Raw genomic sequence first — 15,758 nt, 5'->3', positions numbered from 1 at the left:
CAAAACTACTCATAATGTTATTATGTGAAAAGGGATAATACCTGTATCTGCCATCACATATTTGAGCTTTCCATGTTACACACTATACTAAATACTTTACATATTTTGTCTCATTTAATAGATCCACCGACTTTATGAGTTGGGCATTATTTTCTCTACTGTACACTAGGGAAACTAAGGCACAAAGACATTAGGTAACTTGTCTGAGACTACACAGCTCATAAATGGTAAAGTAAGAATTTCAACTCTGTCTTTCTAACTCCAAAATAACAAGCTTTAGCACTATACTATATCCCTTGCAATTCCCCTTAAAATAAATGTCTGAGAGTAAAATTTTAAGAACAAAGGCTTAAGAGCAAACAATAAAACAATATTTTTAAAAGTTAACATTAAGAAAGGCAAACAGGAAGGTAAAATACTTTTAGTTGTGAAATGTGAAAATTCCTGCATACACAATAGGAGAAAGTATTCAAAAACAGTATAAGTCATTCCCTTAACTTCTTTATAAACAGTATTGTAATACTGTAAGGCAGAGCCTTTTAATACTAGAAATAGTCAAAATTATTTATTTATTTATTCATTATTTTAGAGATGGGGGTCTCACTATGTTGTCCAGACCTGCCTCAAACCTGGGCTCGAGCAATCCTCTTGCCTTGGCCTCCAGAGTAGTTAGGACTACAAGTGCGCATCACTGCACCTGCCTTCAAAATTACTTTTAAAATTAAAATGAAATTGCATTGCATTTAGGTAATGTCACATATTTGGAACTCGAAATCAGTACCAAATAACTAATTATCATGATACATAATCAAATCAATAAGTATTTATTCAGTATATACTATAAACAAATAAATTAAGACATATATAACCTTAGAGGATTTAAGAGCACATTGGGGAGATAAGCCATAAACACAGAGATATTCGAATAAAATGCTTAAGTTACTATTCAAACAACATCAAAACCTTCACCTAAGACAAAGTTTTGCTGCTAATAAATTATACAGAAAATAATCACTGAAGAAATTCAGAATAAGAAGAAATTATTTAGGCTAGACTTTACCTTGAAGTTGAAAATTGAGCTGGATTTTGAAAACCGGGAAGGCAGAGAGACATAGGGAAGGCATCTTAAAATGTTGATCTGTTTGAGCAAAGGATTAGGGGTTGGAAAACACCAGGCATATTTTGGGAACAAACTGTTTTGGGAAGACTTACCTAGAAAGGGAGGTTGGAGCTAAATCTTGGTTGGCCAACAATCCAGAAAGAATATGTTATAGGATTGTTGTAGGCATTGAATGAATTAGTACTATAAAGTGCTCCAAACAGAATCTAGCACTAGTGTGAGCTGAATAAATATTAGTTGTGTTTAAAGAATAGAGGTTAATTGGCTTAGACAATCCTGAGGGCAAAGTCAAGCTCTGCCACCAAGTAATCTTGAACACATTACTCAACTTACCTTAATTGTTCTATCAGTAAAATTGGATGAGTCCACTCCCTAGTTCATAGGTGTATTCGTATCTGTTACACATAGGTGTAATAGATAATTAGATATCTATTGCTATATATCAAATTATCCAAAATGCCAACAGTTACAACCTATTCTTGAAAGTAGTCATCTCACATATTAATAATGAGGTTTTTGGAAGCGAGTAATAGAAAATCAATCAAAATTGGTTTAACAGAAAGAAGATTTATTTACTCACACAACTGGAAGACAAATGGTAAAATGCAGTTGAGTATTAATATAGTATCTCCAGCTTCACTTTTTACAAATCTATTTCTGTGAGGTATACTTTTCATTCAATAAATGCACCCATTTTAAAGGTTAAAAAAAATAACTGTCATCTCACCACTTCTGATGTATTCTATTCATCACATACAAGTCAGTGAGTCAAAGCCACACTCAAGGGGAGGGAATTACACAAGGGCATAAATACCAGGAAAGGGGGATTACTGGGAGGCATCTCACAGTTGGCCTATTACAACAGGGTTGTTGTATTGGATAAATGAGTTTATCCCCATAGATAAATATAAGTGGTTATCCATGCATATAGTAAGTATTCTATAAATTTTAGCCTTTTATTAAATTATTTGCATGTTATTCTATAAACACTGAAATGTTTGTGAGAATTTTAGAGCTAGAGAGTGTTTTAAATTGTGGCTTCAGGAAGATTAATCTTATATGAAGAACAGACTAGATTATAATGGGAGAACTTGGAGGCAGAGACACCCGGCATAAGGCCATCAGTCTTTGAATAAAAGTCTTAGCAGATATATACAAGGCATAGGAAAGGCAGTATTGCATAGTAGGTAACAGCATGGATTCTAGAGTCAGACCATTTGGCTTTAAACCCTAGTTCTCTCTTTGCTAAATTCCTTCATCTGTAAAATGAGGAGAGTTGTAGCACCTATCTCAAAGTGTTGTCATGGTGATTAAATAATACACTGTTGGAAGAAGTGAACCCTTATACCAGTACCTGGCACATAGTAACTCTCAATCAAGCTAGGTACTATTCATAGACAGGAAATAATACAGCAATGTTTCTGAGGAAGAATATTTTAGATATAGAATAAAATATTTGTTGACTAAAGTGTCAATGAATTTATCAATTTAAAAATGGTTATGTCTAGTGAGATATTAGGGTGAAAAAGAAGGAGGAATCAAGGATGGCTTTAACATTTTGCCACTGACAAATAAAATTGTTATTACAGAATAGAGAAGAAGGTGCAAATATAGGGAGGAAGACGAAATGTTTAGCTTTAGACAAGTTGAGATAAGTTGACTTAGCCTTGTGCTCCCAAAACATGCTAAGCTCCCTCTTACAAGGTCCTGAATTGTCTGCCTCACTTACTAGATGGAAAGCTCCGTGAGAGGAGGGACCATGTCTCCTTTGTTTCTAACTGTAAATTTTCCCATAGACACACACACAGCATAGCTCCTGGCCCATAGTAGATGCTCAATTAATATTCATTGAAGAAATGAATAAATGAATGAGGGGGAAAAGGGTTTTCTTAAGAGTAGAAAGTCTAAGAGTTCATAAGTAAATCTTTGGCTAGCCTTTTATTTTGCATTTTGACAATAGTTTCTCAGTTTTTATATGTCTATTACTTTTCAATTAGTAAATACATAAAGTTAGAGTAGATTTGGAGTTTTTTCCCAGCCATCCTAGGACATTAAGAAAAGAACCAAAAATTGACCAAAATTCTGAACACCTCTTCACTGGCATGGAAAGAGTCTTGAGCCTGGGGGTTAGGAATGCACAGTTGGGTTTTACTAGGGAAATACTAGAGTCACAGCACTGAGATATATATTACTGTTACCTAGCTTCAAGCTAGATGTCATCCTAGCTTCAAGCACAAAAATATCCAAAGCAGTCAATACAAAACCTTGCTTCTGAGGAAGAGAAATTTTAAAATACAAAGAAGGTCAGCAAAAATAACCCTCTTGTTACAATTTTGCACCTCACAAAGTTGGAAGAGACCCCCAAGAATCAACAGCTATTCATTTATTCATTAAATAGTTGGAGTTCTGGGTACTTTTTTCCCACGGATATGAAAGTTAGGTGCCTTCTTTTAACAGTTGAGAACCTGAGTTGTGAAGCAAGAGATGTCTGCATTTAAAGAAACCTCTATGTTCTTTCCATCTTTAAGCATTCAGAAGCCATTTTAATAGTACTTGCAGTACAATTCTTGCTAAAGTTAGTCTGAATCAGTGTCTCCTGCCTCCACTTCAGGACCCTTAATGATTCTTCACTGGAGTTCTGCTCAGTGGAAATCCCTGTGAGCACTCTAGGTCTGACAAATTGAACTTCCCTCAAAATATTTCCTTAAGAAACATTAGTCTTCTCTAGCTATCTGGAAGTCACTACTGCTTCCACTGAACTCACTCTGAGAATGAGCTACAACTCTTCACTGGAAATGATCAATAAGCAGCTAAAAGTGTGGTGGTCTGGCAGTAAAACTAGTGTTGATTAGGCTATCTCATTCACCAAATCCAGTTGGTAAGAGATTCCTGTTCAGAAACCTTTTTAATTTTCAGGTCAGTGTAAATCAGCTCAACCTACATCCCTTCCTAAGAAGTGGACATCATCTAAAGAATGTTCCTTTCGCAGCAACACATCCATCTTAACTAGTGTTTTACTCTCTAGACACTCCTCTGCCGATACAAGACCTCTGCTTCCTGTAAAGTCTCCCACATTTATTTCTGGGAGACACAATGGAGTCTTCTCAGAAAGCTCATGATTAGGTCCCGTTAGTACCGCATGGATACTATTTCTGCTTTTATTCACTCCCACAGTGGCCCTCAGGCAGTGCCACATCAATTATGCAAAATCAGTGGTGCCTACAAGGCACTTCCAACCACTTCTCACCAGACACACTGAGGTACAGAGCCACATGGTGACCTATAGCCATGTTCTTCTCAGTTTTGACCAACCTCTCTACTCTTATCAAAGAAGCAGATATATGTCCATACGGCAGGGGAGGAAACAGAGCTGATGGACAGCCTCTAGGCAGTCCTCAAATTCTTCCTTCCCTTAGATGAGTTCTCTCTCAGACATCCCCTCAGCCCTTCGTGCAAATGCTCTCCTGGCAGCTGCCTCACCTGGCTTCCAGACAGACTCAGACCCAGAACGCAGTGGGCATTATTTTGTCTAAAGAGAAAGAGAGTACTCCAATTTTTCATCACAATCAATGGGAGGATAAATAGAATTTCATTCCAACCACTTCTCTAGCCACAAAGAAAAATTTGATACCCACACTTTGAAATTTTCAATCCCATATGCCAGTATAAAAATGTCAGTCTTTGTCAATGTACAAAGAAAAAACAAAATGACCGAGTGAAAGAAAGGCTCATAAGAAAAGAATTAAATTGAGGCAGCCAACTGGGTATGTTTAACAGATGGACACCAGTTTTAAGAAACTCTCTTGAATATATAATTGAATTTAATGTTGAGTGATAAGAAATATGATAACTACTTGTATCTGAAAAATGTAAGTAAATGTCAAATGATATTAATTAAATGAAGGGAAAATGGCATTAAGAGAAAGAAAGAATATATTATTTATTCAATGTGCCATACATACAGAGCAATGAATATCAGGGATAAGAATGTATTTCAGAGCCCCTGATAAATTGTGAATGCCATTCAAACAAATGGTATTATTATGCAAATGTAAGTTTATGCTACAACACTTTGAAAATTAATAATTTCTTTCTACAGTCAGATTTTAAAAAGTAAAAAGGATGTTCCAAAAATATATGGATACTTAAGAATAAAATATAAATAATTCAGGGTTTGTGTTCTATTATTTGTGTCTAATTTCTCCTTCTTTTAGCCCTGACATTACAAAAAGAAGGAAGCTCAGGTTTACCTTTCCATCCTGCTTAACCCTAACATATCCTCACTCAGTATCACTTCTTTCTTTTGTTATCTAAGCCCTTTCCCTCCAAACATGATTTAAAGAAAAATAAGAAAGGTAAAACAGGCTATAATCCTATTTTTTCAAAAACCTGCCAAAGTCAGTTATGCTATCCATTTTCCCTACTTTTACAAATTCGCTTCCTTTTCTTTTTGCCATTTTTTAATGTTACTCTAACTTTTTAACTAATACAACAACATACCTTGAAGCTCCAGTCAGCTGAGGCTCTGAGAACATCCTCAGAGTCCTCTCAAGTTACCCACAATTCTCTCTGAGACACCCTGGATTCTTCTGACAGCAACAAATCCTAATAATCATAATCTTCCAAAAATACAAGACTCTTGATAGAAATCATGTTAAAGGGCAGGAGCAGAAGAGTTTTAAAAGTAATTGGTTTTCCTACTAAAACCATGAGTCTATGCTAAAAAGTCACAATGTTGAAAATGATATTGTCAAAACAGAGCTGGGCTCTAGATAAAATTCATATTTTTAGCTCTGACAAATGTTAATTGAAATCAGCATTAGAAACACCTGTGAATCCATGAGCTGGGCATTTGAAAGCCAACCCCTTACAACAGGAATATAAATGTGCAGCCCTCTGAAATATTGCAACAATTTTGGAAGTCATTTTCTTACTAGATAATATAAAATGTAGTAGAATCATACCATTGAAAAAAGTTCAGTGATTTAAAACTTAATCCCTAATTTTCTCTTATACTTGTATTTATGCAAAATAATATTAACTTTTATTTCATTTAATTTTTAATAGATAATGTATTCACCTGATTCAGCAGTACAAAAATTTTCAGTGAAGAAAAATAAAAAGGTAAAACAAACTATGTCTTTCTTCCACTCTCCTGCCACCATCTGTCCAGTTTCCTTACACAATATACCCACCTCAAACAAGTACCCACTTTAAATTCTATCAAAAGCTATTTCCCCAAATATCACTGACACAATCTGTTGAAAAGATGAAGCTAAGTTAATTGCTCACTGCAGCAGGAGAGAACACATTGCAAAGCCTTGTAGTGTCTCAGAGGGCATAAGGTGAAGTAAAAATTTATTGAGTATTGGAAGTGTGGTTTAAGGTTAAGTCTTTCAATGTAGAGACTTGATTAGATGGAGTGAGAATCACAATACAACAGCCCAGGATGGGTGGCATCATCAAAGTGAGGATTTTGAGGCCAAGGATTCAAATAATCTTAGGGGAAAAACATGAGTTGGTTAGTCTTTTGGAAGTACCTATAATGAATAATCTGGGCAGGAAAGTCCCAGCAGGGTAAAGAAATGATAACAGAGATAGTGGAAAAGCAAAGTTATGTTAGTTTAAACAGTAATGTGTGGCTTCTGTTCTTAGTGTCTTGGCCGAGAATAGAGGTAGATGGTTTGGGTTCTCAATTAGCTTTTCTCCTTCCAAAGGTTTTCTGTGCATTAATAAGAACAAATACAGACATATAAATATATAATTATTCCTCTTTGATTCCTTTGTATCCTTCTTTTAAACAAGACTGCACATCATACACACTCTCATAAACCTTGCTTTTCTCATTTAACAATATATCCTGGACATCTTTTCATATCAGTATTGGAGCGTTCCCTCTTCCTTTCATACAGCCATAGAATATTCAATAGTGTACACATACCAAAATCTATTTCACCAATCTTCTATTGGGCTGCTCCCAATCTTTAATAATACAATGTAATAATGCATATTCTTTTCTGTGCAGGGATACCTTGTATTATTGTGCCTCACTTTGTTGTGCTTTGCAGATATTTTTTGCAAATTGAAGGTTAGTGGCAACCCTGAGTCAAGCCAGTCTATTGGCATCACTTTTCCAATAGCATGTGTTCACTTCGTGTCTCTGTGTCACATTTTGGTAATTCTCACAATATTTCAAATGTTTTCATGATCAATATATTTGTTACGGTGATTTGTGATAAGTGATCTTTGATGTTGCTGTTGTAATAATATTTACCTGAGCCTTTCCAAATAGGACTTGGATAGTGCTGACCTCTAGGAATCCAGCTGGAAGAGCCCTGAAACTTCTTTATAAATAATTAGCTTAGGAAAACTGAGTACGTTTCCTAATCTGTGATTCCTAGCCCAATTACAGTATCTGAGTGGAGCCTACCAGAAAAAAAAGAGATATGAAATGTGTACATGGAAGAAAGTGATAACAATGAAAAAATAAAGAAGAGAAGGAGCAACAGCAAAGAAGTCACTTTGTGCTATGAAAAATATTGGATGTATTAGTGTGTGTCTTTAAAAATAGCAACCTCGTTAACAAATACAGCAGTAATTTGCATTTTGAGACATTTCCAAACCCACTTGGTTTAAACAGTTTTCATTTTTTGCCATCCAAGTTGGTTTTGCCATTACCCTTTAGACTATGGCTCACAAAGACGAAAGCCGTTAGGTACATTTTGGAAGCTATAAAACTCCATATGTACAGATCATTAACAGGTTTACTTGTTTTCCTTCATCTGCCTTTCAGTCTAGCCTCCTAAACCTTGGCTTTAAATCAGCTCATCAGGAATCGGCTCCCTTGATGACAGATAGTTTGGCTAAAGGACAAAAAAAAAAAGCCATAAAACACCAGTCTCCGGCTATATTCAAACCTCTTTGCTTATCTTGTTCTGCTCAAGTTCAAAACTAAGGGTATGAGGTATACATTTTTCCCCAGTCAAAAATAATTTCAGAAATAAATGCTGAATTGTTTATATGAAATAGTCATTTAATAAATGTCAGTTGATACAGTCTATCTTGAAAGTTATGAAAAATAATCATTCTTATTAGCAACTGACACATTGGTTTAGCAAAAATGGGGCACTGTAAGTTAGCAACCACCTATATTAGAATCATAGAAGCAGGAAGATGGAAGCCAAGAGACTGACATTCATGGACTGTTGACATTTATATTTTGCCAGATGAAAAAGATTCTTTAACCAAAAATTCAGCTGACATGGTACCAGTATGAGTCAAGGCCCCACACCCATTTGAGCCCCCTTTTCATCCCCACTTCAGGCCTTTTGAACTCTGGGAAAGATTGAGATCCAGGGAGGCGTGGAATTGGAGAGTCTCCATGGCTTGAGGTGGATGAGCTATCCCACTGCACAGGGTGGCATAGTGGCAGCAGCCTGGATGTCTATATATCAAAGAGAGAGACTGCCCTGTGCACCAAAACAACAAGCCACAATCTGAAGCACCTGATTTTTACAAGTGAAACACAAATACCTATAAAATGAACAAAATATTTTTTTAATCTGTAACAGAGTGATTAGAAAATAATTGAAACGGAAATGCCCCATCTCTTTCTTTCTCACTGTACCAAGCATACAGCCAAGCTCTAATTTGAGGGCTATGACTGAAACGAGAATGCTCTAGCTAATTTAATTTTTTGTAGGTTTTTGATTCCCAAAATACCTGGCTTTAATATTATGCATGTTCTAGTTTGCATAATTAATTCAGCTAGCTGTGATTCCTCACTTCAATGAACAGAGGATGAAGAAAAATGCAAAACTTTACACTTATACAAAAGGTGTTTATTTCTCAAGGTGTCAGCCAGACAAAGAACAAGTAAGTTACCTGCACTTTTTGCATGTAAGCATAAAGATAGGAGTTTGAAGTGGTGAGACTTTTTTATGTGCAGTTTTTAGAATTTTTTCTTTTACTTTATGGTCACATAAACTTCCACACCTTACACAAGAAGAATGTGAAAATCACCTTGTAGAGTTTGGTTTCTTTAAATATCCAAGTCATGCAGGCAATTCCTCATTACACAAACACTGGTTTTTAGGTGTGTAGATTCCCTATGGCCTCTTTCTTACTCTTTGTCTTCCTTTCAGTCACTTCACTGCTTTGAAAAACTTCAACAAAAAGTGGATTTCAGAAAAATGATTTGATCCAATTCATATCAAAAAGTTAATGAAAAATAAAAGCTATTTCTGTATTCACACCTATGTATGCAAATATGAGAGAATCATCTACGAGAATATACTTCAAACCTTACCAGGAGACCCCTCTGTTAAAAGAATAATAGGAAGAGGGGGATGCTTTTCAGTCAATTGTTTGAATTTTTAAGGGTGAGAATGTTTATGTAGTACTTGTAAGAAATGATCTAAAATAAAACTTATTTGATTAAATTCCAATTATAAAATAATGTTTCAATGTATACTACAAAATCCAATTGTTTGAATTTTTAAGGGTGAGAATGTTTATGTAGTACTCGTAAGAAATGATCTAAAGTAAGCTTATTTGATTAAATTCCAATTATAAAATAATGTTTCAATCTACACTACAAAATCCAGATGCCGCATTGTACTCTCCTAAGGCTGTAATCTCCCAGACAAAAAAAAAAAAAAAGTTTTAATTTTATTTTTGTATGAAGAGATATCATTTGTGTCAAAGGGAAGACTCCAAAAAAAGTCTTTTAAAATAAATTTTTGGAAAAGTTCAGCTGCTATAAACATTGGCTGTTTTTGTCACTTGTATTTTCCTGCAGCGAAAGTGGAATATTATCCTTCTTAAGTGCTTTCTACTTGTCTCCTCTTTTTACACAGTAGAGATTCTCTGTACAATCAATTCCAATCAAGTTTGTTCCCATGTCCTTTTGGATTCTTTCAAAGAATGTTCTTTTTCAAAGCCAATAGCTTTGTGCTATTAACCTCTGAGCATCCCTTTGCCAGAGCCGCACATCAGATTGAATTCTGATCACTCACCCCTCAACCTCCAGTTCTCTCTTATTGCTTTGCCTGGATTTTTCCCAAGCTTTTCAAGGAGCCAGCCTGCAGTCAAACATTGGCAAGCTTACACAAACTTGTTCCCAAAAAAACAAGGCTTTAAAAGCATTCCCCTGAATTTGATCAGAAAATCCACTTCTTTCTCTCCTCCAAGAACAAATTAAATTGAAAAATTCTGCAGGTCATCATCAAATTCTATTCAGCTAGGAATCACCGAGTCTAACCATGTTCAAGACTCTATTATAGGTAGTGTGGCATTTACAATGGCAAAGTTCCTGTCCTCAAGCAGTTTACAATCTAGCAAAACCAAATAAGCCTGCTCCAACCCCCTGGTTAAGTCTCTACCGGAGTGTATTTACTCTAGAATCTCAGTTTTTGTTTTTGTTTTTTTTTTATCATTTCTTTATTGTGATAAAACATGCATAAAATTTATTATCCTTCACCATTTTAAGTGCACAATTGGTGACATTCAGAACATTCATTAAGTACAGTTATTATCACTATCCATTTCCAGAGCTTTCACGTCACCCCAAACAGAAATTAGGTACCCCTAAAAAAATGCCTTCTCATTCTCCCCTCCCCTCAGTTCTTGTTAAATTCTACTTTCTGTCTCTGTGAATTTGCCTATGTTAGATGCCTCATCGAAGTGGAATCATACAATATTTGTCCTTTTGTGTCTGGCTTTTTTCATTTAGTTTGGTGTTTTCAAGGTTTCTCCATGTTGTAGCATTATCAGAATTTCATTCCTTCTTAAGGTCAAATAATATTCCATTGTGTGCTTATAGCACATTTTGTTTAATCATTTATTTGTTGATGGACACCAGTTATTTCCACTTTTTGATAGGAGATTTTTTTTTTTTTTAAGTCAAGTAACTTTGTTTCTATTTCAGATTTCTACAAATTCTATATTTGGTTTGGCTTGAAAGACCCAGATCAGTCTTTTTCAACTGCCCTCAGAGATATATCAGTCTCTCCAATGTAATTACAATGCTCTATACCATAAAAAGCAAGTCATAGAAGAGTAAAGCCATGTGCAAGGTAGACTTCGGTTTCAAAAGGCAGGACTTCTGCTGGTGCTGACACTTCCACCTTCCAAGCACATACAAGCACAGGCACATATCAGGCACAGGCACATATCAGGCACACTCATGCTGATGTCTGTGAAAGGCATGTTGGGCTTTGTTTTATAATTGAAGAAGAAAAGTTTTTCCACAGAGATATTACACCAGATGAAGCTGCAGAGAAGGATGAAAAGGCTGGATGGAAAATCTTGGGTTCCTACAAGAGAAATTCCAGGCACCCAGCTAGTCCTGAGAAGTAAATGAGCAACTTCATAAGGATGAGGGTAATTGTAGCTTAATACAATAGACAAGAAAGTTAGAGTCAGGGGATGTTTTGTTTCTTTTCTTTCTTTCTTTCTTTCTTTCTTTTTTTTTTTTTTTTTTTTTTTTGAAACAGAGTCTCCTGTCACTCAGGCTGGAGCTGGAATGCAGTGGCGCAATCTCGGCTCACTGGAACCTCCGACTCCCAGGTTCAAGCGATTGTCCTGCCTCAATCTCCTGAGTAGTTGGGACTAAAGGCACATGCCACCATACCCGGATAATTTTTTGTATTTTTAGTAGAGATGGCATTTCACCGTGTTAGCCAGGACGGTCTCCATCTCCGAACCTCATGATCCGCCCATCTCAGCCTCCCAAAATGCTGGGATTACAGGCGTGAGTCACCATGCCCAGCCTGATGATAACATCTTAACATATGTCTCTCAGTTTTTCAGAAATGAAATCTCCATCAAATGGATTCACTGGCACGGAGACCTCAAATAAGGAGAAACTGAGGATTGAACTCTGACTGCTGCTCTTTGTTCTAAATTTCTTCCTGAGTGACTTGGAGAGAAGGTCACGCCCCTGAACCAGACCTAACATTCTTTTCTGCTGATCCCAATTTTTAGACAAAGCTTTGCTTTGTTAACCAATTACAAATCAGAAAATCTTTGAATCCACCTATGACCTGTGGGCCCCTGCTTGGAGATGTGTCACCTTTTTAGGTTAAACCAATGTATAGCCTTCATGTATTGATTTATGACTTGCCTATAATCTCTGCCTCCCCACCTTTAAAACCCTTACCTGTAAGCCATTGGGGAGTTCCAGGCTTAAGCATCACCAGCCCCATTCTCCTTGCTTGGTGCCCTGAAATAAATGCCTCTCTTTCTGTCACTGCAATCCTGATGTCAATGTCTGGCTTTGCTACACTAGGTACTTAGACTGAAGTTCAGTTTGGTAACAATTAATTGGCACCCTAGATAGGACAAAAGTCCTAGGTGGGCATCTCATCCGTGACACATGGGCTCCTGGCTGCAGCCACCCTCTGATCCCATCTAGCAGGTGCCTGAACCATTTCACTAAGGGACAGGTCCGTAAGTCTGGCTGCCAACCAGCCATTGCTGGCCCATAGCACTTTCATTTTTGCAGCATTAGAAACAAGGCACCAGGCTGGAAAAATGTCTTTTGGTAAGTGGAGAGTTCATGGGCAACAGCCTCCATGTATTCTTCCTTCAGACCTGTGGTTCTGCTTTGGTAGGACACCTGGCCTTGCTTCAGCAAGGCAGTAGGATCTGGCCTTGCTTCGGCAAGTCAGAGTGCATTTGGTAGGGGATACCCTGCAAAAAGCTGAAGGGAGCGAGCCCATGAGAAATTTCATTTTGATTTTTATTTGCTTGCTTGAAACTCAGCTTAAAGCCCAGAGGAGGCATTAAGGGTTTGTCACCTAAGGTTTTGTCATCTAAAATGGGAAATATGAGCTCTATTCCTCCTTGTAGCCCATTAAGCGGTATTCTGCAGAATTGAGCCATTTTTATCTTTGAGCCTATGAAAAAGATGATTTTTTATTACTGCACTGCTTGGTTGCAATATTCTTTAGCCTCTGGAAGAAAATGGCCTGAAAAAGGGATCCTTTAAATTGGACTCCTAAATTTAAAAGAAGAATTTTAGAGATCTCTTATTCTAAACAATTCATGGAAAAATCAATTTTTTTAAGATACATAATAGTGTCATGGCTAGCCATAAGAATTCTCTTTACTAAATTAAAGAGCAAAAATCTGACCTAAATAGAGCTAAGACCCTTTGCAAACTGAAAACTGCCTGCTATAGACCCCCGCACCCCCACCTCTGGGAAGAACAGTGGAGGCCATCCCATGCTGTAGTTCAGTAGCTAAAGTTCCTCCCTTTCACTGAGGCAGCCTGGCCAGGGAACAAGTCCTTTGGGTGTGGTATTTGTGTTATTTTTGCCATTTTTGGTCCTTTTTTCTTGCATACAGAGCTTTTAATTTTCTATCCTCGGTCTGTGGGGACATATGGGGCTTTGGTGCCTTTGTGTACAGACAGTTAGCTGAGAAGCTGAGACCCTAAACAATATGGCTGAATGGAAATGTAAATTGTATTCCATTTGTGGTTAGCAAAACTTTCCTTTCTTTGAGCAGTGTGTGAGGTGATTCTGAATCTTTTGAGAACTGCTTTGCACCTCTTCGGATACATTGTGCATCCTCAATTAAGTCATAACCCTGGTTGAGGCTTATTAGTTTCACTGAGGAAGACAACTTTGGGAGAAAACATTCAAAAGTCAGGAATATCAGCTGTTTGTCCCAGCTAATATCTGGTAATAAGAGATCTGAAAGGAGTTTTTTTAAGAGTTCTGTAGTCAAAAATCACTTTAATTAAAACTGACATTTAGGCAATATATTTATATGTATATTATTTCAAGGCCTCTGTTTTCTCTCTGCAGAAATTTCTCTGTCAACTTGATATATGTCATCTTAACGCCCTGCTAGCCATATGCACTCCCTCTATTTCCCTATGTACTTCTACCTGCCCCTCCTTCCTCTTACCACACTTGATGTCACATGGGGGGACCAAAAAACATTTTTTAACAGCCTGAGATCCCTTCAGGAAAACAGAGAAGGCATTATAGACTCTTCTTTGGGGGAGGAACCTCTGTTTTTCCTCAGAGAATCCCAAGAGTTGTAAATGGACAGCATCCTCTCAGATCTAAATCTCTGTTCTCTTTTGAATTGCATTACCTAATCTCGTTGGCTTTTGGGAGTACCAGAAATTACTTTATATTATGAAGAAACTTGTCCTATAAAATCCTGTGGTAATTTCCTGTGATTTTCTGTTGCTTTGGTATCATTTTATAGATAAAGAGAGACAAGGTCATGCTCTGTCACCCAGCCTGGAGTGCAGTGATGCAATCATAGCTCACTGCAGCCCCAAACTCCTGGGCTCAAATGATCCTCCTTCCTCAGCCTCCCAAGTAGCTGAGACTACAGGTGCACACCATTATGCTTGGCTAATGGTTTGATTTGTTTTCAATTTGTTGTAGAGACAGAGTCTTGCTTTGTTGCCCAGACTGGTCTTGAATGCCTGGCCTCAAGTAATCCTCTGCCTCCCAAACGGCTGGGATTACAGGTGTGAGCCACCATGCCCAGCTTTGGTATCCATCTGTAGTCTTCCTCTAGTGCAACTCAAACTCTTTCTTAAAGAATAATAGATTCTCTCTCTCTCTCTCTCTCTCTCTCTCTCTCTCTCTCCCTCCCTCCCTCCCTCTCTGCTTTGAGTTATAGATTGTTACCTTGTTTCCACTGGGGCTCAGTGAGGGCTTGAGCCATGTGGGACAAATGGATTTTGACTTGTTCCATTTATTGGGGCATAATTTGAATACAGCTATCCTTTTTGAACTGGTGAGTCTTGCCAGGCTCATGACTAGAGTTTTAAAATGTACACAAAAAAAGAATAAAATCATGTCTTTTGCAGCAACATGAATGGAACTGGAGGCCATTTTCCTAAGTGAAATCACTCAGAAAGTAAAAAGCCACATATTCTCATTTATAAGTGGGAGCTAAACAATGAGTACACACAGACATACAGAGTGGTATACCAGATATGGGAGACTCCAAAACCTGGGAGGGTGGGAGGGCAGTGAGAGAGGAAATACTACCTATTGGATACAATGGACACTATTCAGGTGATGGTACACGAAAAGCGCAGATTTCACCACTATACAATATATCCATGTAAACAAATTCCACTTGTATCCCTAAGTCTATAAAAATAAAAATGAAATATATAAACCCTAAAAACGAATTATTAATAACAAAAATAAAATAAAATCAAGGCTGTAGGGTCTTTGTTTATGTCTATTTGAATGTTCATGTATGCATGTGTGTATGTCTTTGTATGTTGTCCATGATATCAAATTGGTTTATAAATAAAGGAGTACTCATAAATTAAATAAGTCCAAATTTGTTTTGGTTCATGTGATTTTAATAATCTTTAGTTACTAAAGATATTTTCAAAATTGTTGGTAAAACAAAATAAAAGCATCTTTAGAATTTAATTTAGACATTTTTGCCTAGATCTATTGGTCAGAAACTGTCTTTGCTAGATATTTTCAGGTCATAAAACTACTGCTTTTGTAGTACTTTGGATAATTGCTTAACTTGTCTATAAACTTATGTCTTTAGATTTGAGCCTTAGGTTATGACACCTAGCTCCAGACATTGTCCTTTGTCCTGGGTTCTACATCTGATACATAACTAAAATTCCTTA

The 15,758-nt window shown here is 36.9% G+C and overlaps 1 long non-coding RNA gene across 1 annotated transcript in view; it reads right to left on the bottom strand.

Moving 5' to 3' along the window:
• LOC144341329 (uncharacterized) overlaps positions 1-15,758 on the bottom strand; it is a 291,076-nt gene that overhangs the window by 179,711 nt on the left and 95,607 nt on the right. The gene's annotated exons all lie outside the window — the stretch shown is intronic.

The sequence above is a fragment of the Macaca mulatta genome, chromosome 6 (genome assembly GCF_049350105.2).
Source record: "Macaca mulatta isolate MMU2019108-1 chromosome 6, T2T-MMU8v2.0, whole genome shotgun sequence".
NCBI classification, from domain to species: domain Eukaryota; kingdom Metazoa; phylum Chordata; class Mammalia; order Primates; family Cercopithecidae; genus Macaca; species Macaca mulatta.
Note: the sequence above shows the minus strand (reverse complement) of the source record. Positions and strands in the feature narration are given on the sequence as shown.